Here is an 8,597-nt window from a genome sequence, read left to right on the forward strand (position 1 = left end):
GCTGCTTGTGCGGGCCGGGTTCGGTCCCGAATTTTTGTTTTCATATTCGTAACCGACACTCTAATTTTAACGAGCTGTGCGGGTTTGAACCGGACCGGTTCGGGCCGAATAAAATCAGGGTTGTATGCGAGCCGGTTTCGAGTGGGCTGTTCAAACCCGCCCAGTTGGCCACCTCTAGGTGTAAGGTTAGATACCTATAGTGACGGCCTTAGACCCAACATCCAAAAAGTGTTGCAATAGTGTTGAGTGACATTTATGACACTTTATAATGCTCTATTAATCTTTGAATTGATGCATTTCTACTCAAGTTATTGGTGGTTTAATGTTTTTTCTTGTCCTTTTGCATTTCAGGCATTATTCTAAGAATCAGGTGAATTAGCATTGTTTTGGTGCTAATATGGTGTTAGGATGATGTCCAAAGAATAAAGCTCCGGAAGCCAACTCGATTGCAGCAAGAATTAAAGAAAATCAGAAGTTTTTCCAGAAGCACGGCGCACCCGTGCGGGTCTAGCGTGCGGCCGTACCAATTTGTCAGAGAGCCAGTGCGCCCGCATTGATGAAGCGCGCGGTCGCGCCTGATCGGGATCCCAGAATCATGATTCTAGTTGATTTACAATTGGAGGACTTCCATCTTGCATGGGCTGCTATATATACTTAAATAAAGGATGTTTTCTAGAGAGACGGATATACCTGAGCACAAGGAGAGCCGTAAGAAGACCGTGTTAGCACGATTCAGAAGACGAAGAAGATCTTGTTTTTACTTGTGAATCTTTGTTCTAAGTTGTAACTTGGATGCTAGTTTTCTTATTCTTGAACCTTACTCTTGTTTCGTACTTGGTTTTATTATTTATTCAGTATAAAGACTACGTTTATTATACCATGTCTTCATCGGAACCCACGTTGATGATGAGTCCGATTATGGGCTAATCGTTATCGTGGGGTTCTAGCGGATTTATTTATGGATTTCTTTAGTTAATTTGTTTCGATACCTTAGTGTGTGGTGATTGTATAATAACCTAGTATTGGTTGTTCTTATTCGTCTTATGAGCAAACTTAAAAGATAGCGTGTAATCTTAAATGAAGCGACAGTGAATTTAAGGATTTAAAACTTGCCATGCTAGCATAGGTTCATGTGTTATTGTTATGCATGATTTGTAGGTAATTTTAACCATCTTACTTGCCCTATGTAATCACGATAGATAAATTGCTCATTAAACCGTTATGTTGTCAAATTCTATAGAAATATAGGGTCTCAATATAATTGGTGTCTATTCAACTTCTATCTCTTTTGTGGATGTCTGGTAGTATGGTATTCGTGCAACAAAAGTTGGCATTTATCAGTTTCGTGTTATCTGATTAGTGTCATCACCATTACATACTAAGTTTAAGAACAATCAAGCTATTGAATGAAGTATTTAATGAAGTTAGAAATCCATTTTATCATATATATTAATTTAACCATTCTTATTCTCTTCGCTATAATTGTTAGTTTAATTCTTAGTTATAATCAACCCCAATTTGTTATCGTCTTAACATTGGATAATAACCATATCATCGGTGCATAAGTGCATAAATTACATAGTTAACCAAATCCATTCTCTGTGGGAACGAACTAGAAATAATTATATATTACTTGCGAATGCATATACTTGTGTGTATTATTAGCGCGTGTTTAGCGACTAATAAGTTTTTGGCACTGCTGTTATTAGCACGTGTTTAGCGACTAATAAGTTTTTGGCGCTGCTGCCGGGGACAGCAGTGTTAATTGTTTATTTATGTGTTTGTCATCAGTGATCGTTAAAGTTCATTGACTCGGACATTGTTACTTATCTATTCCCTTGTCTTATATCAAGTACTCTAGCGAGCGTGTATGCATACGCATTCGCGGTCTCGTAAGAGAACTCTGGATAAAGCCGAGGAAGAAGTTGTAGTTGTTCGAAGGGAGGTTTTTGAGGATGAAGAGAAGATAGAAGAAGAAGAGAAAGTAGAGGAACCAGTTTTAGAAGTGATGGAGGATCAAACAGAAATTTGTAAGGCTTTGATGGACTATTCTCAGCCTAAGATCAATGATATTCAGTCAAGTATCATCAGGCCATCGATCTTGGCTAACGCTTTTGAGATCAAGTCAAGCACGATTTAGATGATACATAACTCAGTTTAGTTTGGGGGTTCTCCTACTGAAGACCCCAATATGCACATCAGGGATTTCATTGAGATCTGCGACACTTTCAAGTTCAATGGTGTAACTGAAGATGCTATCAAGGTACGACTATTCCCATTCTCTCTGGGATAAAGCGAAGTGCTGGTTATATTCTCTACCACCAGGGTCTATCACCACATGGGAGGATCTTGCTCAAAATTTTCTCACTAAATTCTTCCTTATGGCAAATACTACTGCAATCAGGAATGCTCTTACTCAGTTTGCTCAGCAAACTGGAGAATCCTTGTGTGAGGCTTGGGATCGATATAAGGAGATGTTAAGGAAGTTCCACACCATGGCATGCCTGATTGGATGATTATAAACTGTTTCTACAATGGATTGGGTCTATTTCTAGACCCATGCTTGATGCAGCATCAGGAGGAGCCTTGTGAGCTAAGAGCTACAATGAAGCTTATGAATTGATTGAACTGATGGCTGCTAATATACCATAATCCTTCCCAGAGACTGACTTAGGGAAAAGTAGCAGGAATTCTGGAGTTGGATGCAGCAACTGCTATAGCTACCCAACTTAAGGCTTTGACGATGAAGGTGGACACTTTGACTAATTATGGAGTTAATCAAATCACTAGTGTCTGTGAGCTATGTGCTGGTGCCTATGAGACTGAGCAGTGTGCTATTTCTAGCGAATCCGCTCAATTTGTAAGCAATTTTCAGAGATCACAACAACAAGCTTTAGCCACTTATCATCCAAACAACCACAATCATCCTAACTTCAGCTGGAGCAATAATCAGAATGCGGTGCACCAATCTTATCAGCCATATACGACAAGGCAACATAACCCTCCTAGTTTTCAGTAACCGCAATATGTCCCGAAGCAACAACTTCAACTTCAGTAGTTACCTCAAGCTAATGAAAAATCTGAATTGGAGGAGTTGAGGCCCATGTGCAAGAACCAAGCTGTGTCTATCAAGACCTTGCAGAATCAAATCGGGAAAATTGCTAATGCATTACTGAATCGACAACCTAGCACGCTTCCGAACGATACTGAAGTGCCAGGAACGAAGGAAGCTAAGGAGCATGTTAAAGCAATCACATTGAGGTCTGGTAAGGTTATGAATCCTGAAAAAGCTAAGACTCCAGATTCTGAAGTAGAGGCTGAAGAAGAAGAAGTGCAGAAGGAAGCTGTAGTGGAGCCAAGGAAGACTACTGTTGAGCACACTCCTCCTGAGGGTAATACTGGGGAGAAACAGATCTATCCTCCACCTCATTTTCTTAAGAGGCTGCAGAAGAAGAAACTGGATAAGCAGTTTGCGAAGTTTCTGGAGGTGTTCAAGAAACTTAATATCAACTTACCTTTCGCTGAAACTCTTAAACAAATGCCTAGTTACGCAAAATTTAGGAAATGTATTATCTCTAGAAAGGTGAAGCTAGATGACTTAGAGACCGTTGCTCTCACGGAGGAATGCAGTACGGTGCTGCAACAGAAATTACCTCTGAAGCTTAAAGATCCTGGAAGCTTCACTATTCCTTGCACCATTGGAAAGGTGTCATTTGATAAGTGTCTATGTGACTTGGGAGCTAGCATCAATTTAATGCCATTGTCAATCTTCAAAAAGTTGGACTTGCCTGATCCAAAACCTACATACATGACTTTGCAGTTGGCCGATCGTTCTATTACATATCCGCGAGGTATTGTGGAGGATGTCTTGGTCAAGGTGGATAAACTCATTTTCCCTGCTGATTTTGTAATTCTTGATTTTGAGGAGGATAAGAAAATTTCCATAATCTTGGGAAGACCTTTCTTGGCTATTGGCCGAACTACTTTGATAGATGTGCAGAAAGGTGAGCTTACCATGCGAGTGATGGATCAAGATGTAACTTTTAATGTGTTCAATGCCATGAAATTCCTTACAGAAAATGAGGAGTGTTTTAAGGTGGAAATGGTCAATATTGTGGTTAATTCTGAACTCGATCGATTGCTAAGGTCCGATGTCTTAGAGAAAGCCTTATTGGGGAATTCTGATAGTGAAGATGACGAAGGTGATGAGCACTTTCAATATTTAATGCTTCTCCCTGGAAGCGAAAGATGGATATGCCTTTTTAATCTCTTGGTTTGGAGGAGTTGAAAAGTTCTCCGAAGCGCCTCAAGCCATTTATTGAGGAAGTTCCTACTCTTGAGCTTAAACCTTTACCTGAACATTTGAGGTATGCATTTTTAGGTGATGCATCTACTTTGTCTGTTATTATTGCATCTGACCTTTCAGGTACCGATGAGGAGAAGCTTTTGAGAATTCTTAGAAAGTTCAAATCGACAATTGGTTGGACTATAACAGATATCAAGGGAATCAACCCTTCTTATTGTCTACACAAAAATCTGCTAGAGGAGGGAAGCAAGCGTACTGTTGAGCAACGGAGAAGGCTGAATCCGGTCATAAAAGAGGTTGTGAAGAAGGAAATCCTTAAGTGGCTAGATGCAGGGATCATCTATCCTATTTTTAACAGTTTATGGGTGAGCCTAATTCAATGTGTGCCAAAGAAAGGTGGTATAGCTGTGGTAGCAAATGAGAAGAATCAACTTATTCCTACACGAACAGTCACGGGGTGGAGAGTTTGCATGGATTATAGGAAATTGAACAAAGCTACAAGGAATGATCACTTCCCTATTCCTTTTATTGATCAGATGCTGGATAGATTGGCTGGGCATGAATACTATTGTCTTCTGGATGGCTATTTAGGATATAATCAGATTTGTATCACTCCAAAAGAACAAGAGAAGACTACATGCACATGTTCTTTCAGCACTTTTGCTTTCCGAAGAGTTTCTTTTGGGCTATGTGGAGCGCTAGCCACTTTTCAGAGATATATGATGGCTATCTTCTCTGATATGATTAGAAATAACGTAGAAGTGTTCATGGATGATTTCTCCATCTTTGCAACTTCTTATGACGAATGCTTGCACAATCTTGGGTTAGTATTGAAAAGGTGCGTTGAGACCAATTTGGTTCTCAATTGGGATAAATGTCATTTTATGGTGCGCCAAGGCATCATTCTTGCTCACAAAGTTTCTAGTAAAGTTTCAGAGGTGGACAAAGCCAAGGTGGGGGTGATCGAAAATCTCCCTCCACCCATATCTGTTAAGGGAATTCACAGTTTTCTTGGTCATGCGGGTTTCTATAGGCGATTCATCAAGGACTTCTTGAAGATTTCGAAGCCGTTGTGCAATTTTCTAGAGAAAAAAGTTCCTTTCAAGTTTGATGATGAGTGCCTTGCTGCTTTTGAGATATTGAAAAAGAGTTTGATTTCGGCACATGTCATAAACTGCACCTGATTGGTCTGAACCATTTGAAATAATGTGTGATGCGAGTGATTATGCAGTTGGAGCAGTTCTTGGGCAACGCAAGAACAACATATTTCATATAGTCTACTATGCCAGTAAGACTCTTAATGGTGCTCAACTGAATTGCACCACTACTGAGAAAGAACTTTTGGCTATCGTCTATGGTTTTGAGAAATTTCGATCGTATCTACTTGGGACGAAGGTGATAGTTTTCACTGATCATGCTGCAATTCGATATCTTATCTTAAAGAAGGACTCGAAGCCAAGGTTGATTCGATGGGTTCTTTTACTTCAGGTGTTTGAGTTAGAGATCAAGGACAGGAAAGGGACTGAAAATCAAGTTGCCGATCATCTCTCGCGTTTAGAGGATCCAATTGCTACTTCACAAGATAAGTCTTTAATTAATGAATCTTTTCCCGATGAGCAATTATTTGGAGTGAAAGTAGAGGAACCGTGGTTCGCCGATATAGTGAACTACCTTGTGAGTAACGTTATGCCTCCAGAATTGACTCCAGCTAAAAGGAAGAAGTTTCTACATGAAGTGAAGTGGTATATGTGGGATGATCCATTTCTTTTTTTCCAAGGAGCTGACCAAATCATAAGGAGATGTATTTCTTAAAGCGAAACGGGGGGATCTTGAGAGATTACCACTTAACGGCTTATGGAGGACATTATGGTGGAGAAAAGACAACATCTCGTATTCTTCAAGCAGGTTTCTTTTGGCCAACTTTGTTTAAAGATGCTTATTAGTTCGTTTTGAAATGTGATCGATGTCAACGTGTGGGTAATATGTCCAAAAGGGATGAGATGCCTCTTAATGTGCTTCTTGAGGTCGAAGTCTTTGATGTTTGGGGAATTGACTTCACGGGGCCATTTGTCTCATCTTGTAACAATCAGTATATCTTGTTGATGGTCGATTATGTGTCGAAATGGGTTGAAGTTAAGGCGTTGCCAATGAATGATGCGAAGGTGGTACTTAATTTTCTTCACAAGCAGATATTCACAAGGTTTGGAACTCCAAGAGCCATAATCAGTTATGAGGGGTCACATTTTTGCAACTGCAAGTTCACTGCTATGATGCAAAGGTATAATATGAATTATCGCATTGCTACGGCTTATCATCCTCAGACGAATGGTCAAGCTGAGGTATCTAACCGAGAGATTAAGCGTATCTTAGAAAAAGTTGTGTGTCCATCGAGGAAAGATTGGTCTTTGAAGCTTGATGAAGCTGTTTGGGATTATAGAACAACATATAAGACTCCATTGGGAATATCGCCGTTTCAGTTGGTTTATGATAAGGGGTGTCATTTGCCTGTGGAGCTCGAGCATAAGGCGTATTGGGCTTTGAAAAAATTGAATCTGGATTTGGATGCAGCTGGTAAAAAGAAGATGCTTCAATTAAATGAGCTTGATGAGTTTCGACTTCAAGCTTATGAGAACAACAAAATGTATAAGGAGAAAGTCAAAAGGTGGCACGATAAGGGTCTAGTGCTCAAATATTTGTGCCGGGGCAACAAGTTCTTTTGTTCAACTCTCGTCTCCGTCTTTTTCCTGGAAAGTTGAAGTCAAGATGGTCAGGGCCGTTCGTTGTCAAAATTGTGTTTCCAAATGGAGCGGTGGAGATTTTTGAGAATGATCCGGGCCAAGTATTCAAGGTAAATGGTCAGAGGTTGAAGCATTACTATGGTGACACGGCAAACCGTGAGGTGGTTAGTGCCGTTTTATTGTCCGTTTGATCTCGAGTTTCTACATCAAGCTAACGACGTAAAGCAAGCGCTTCTTGGGAGGCTACCCAAGTTTGTTGTACTTTAATAAGTAGAGGAAGCAAGAAGAAAAGAGAAAATCACAAAAAAATTAGAAAAACAGAAAAATTCAGGGCCAACTCCCGGCGCGCCCGAGCTGATCTAGCGCGCGGTCGTGCTGAAATTACAGAGACACGGCGCGCCCGCGCTGATCTAGCGCGCGGCCGCGCCGATTTGGAAGAAGTAGCGCGTGCCCGCACTGTCTTAGCGCACGGCCGCGCCGAGGTCCTGACTCAAAAAAATAAAAATAGCAGTTTTGAAGAGGAAAAATCGGATTTTTGCTACAAAATCAATTCCTACCCGAATTTTAGTCACCCATATCCCAAATTTTACTCTCCAAATCAAACCCATTATTCCCACTATTCCCATAATCAAATCCCACTTCTATTCCATATACAATTCTCTTTTCACCTCCTATATATACATACACTTATACACAAACTTCTTCACCACTTCACAAATTTCTCAAACATAAATTCTCTCTCAAACACAAACTCTTATTCTCTCTACTCAATTCCAATTGCACCCAAGAGACAAAGAACACAAGTAAACAACAACACCACCGACTCTTCTAGTGCGGGAGGTGTGAGGCCGAGGTTTTCTACTCCTGAGGCTGAAGTGGAGTATACGAGGCTTCCCTCGAAGTCTATCATCAAGGAGATAGGTTTTCTGCCATCGGGGAAGGATGGTAAGCTGTTGGATTTGATTCTGGAGATGGGTTGGGTTCCTTTTTGCGAGGCACCCGCTGCTGTGCCCATGCGTGTTGTTCGCGAGTTCTATGCAAATGCGAAGGCTGAGAAGAATGGCTTCACGGTGGTGCAAAGGATGACTATGGAGTATATTGCTGATGCTATTAGGAGAGTAATTGAGCAGCCCGCGAGGAAGCCCGGGCAGGACACTTGGAATAATAAGACTCCAGAGGACTTTGATCTGGATCTTAGTGTGGCTATGCTATGCATGCCTGATATACAGCGGAAGATCAAGAGGGGCACTACTGAGTATTCTACGTTCCTGGCTTCCTGCATGAACAGGTTTTCCTGAGCATGTAACGCATTTATTTGTGCCAATATTATGCCATCGTGTCATGTGCATGAGATTACCGTGGAGCGTGCACGGCTGTTGTGGGGCATTCTTCAGGTCGATTATGTGGATCTTGGGATGGTGATTTGTCATGGTATTCTGAAGTTCTTGAGGGGGAGTACCACAGAGTCTATACCGTATGCGTCCGTTGTGACGAAATTGTGCGTGGCAGTTGGTGTTAATTGGCCAGCACATGAGCAGTTGCAGATCCCGAGT

General features: G+C 41.1%; 1 non-coding gene across 1 annotated transcript; it reads right to left on the reverse strand.

The window, feature by feature from the left end:
• Positions 1–2,396: 2,396 nt before the first annotated feature.
• LOC141699959 (small nucleolar RNA R71) lies at positions 2,397–2,502 on the reverse strand. Its single transcript, XR_012566179.1, has one exon. It is a non-coding gene; the product is annotated as a small nucleolar RNA R71 (small nucleolar RNA).
• Between the last annotated feature and the right edge of the window lie 6,095 nt (positions 2,503–8,597).

The sequence above is a fragment of the Apium graveolens genome, unplaced genomic scaffold, assembly GCF_009905375.1.
Source record: "Apium graveolens cultivar Ventura unplaced genomic scaffold, ASM990537v1 ctg1574, whole genome shotgun sequence".
In the NCBI taxonomy this organism is placed as follows: Eukaryota; Viridiplantae; Streptophyta; class Magnoliopsida; order Apiales; family Apiaceae; genus Apium; species Apium graveolens.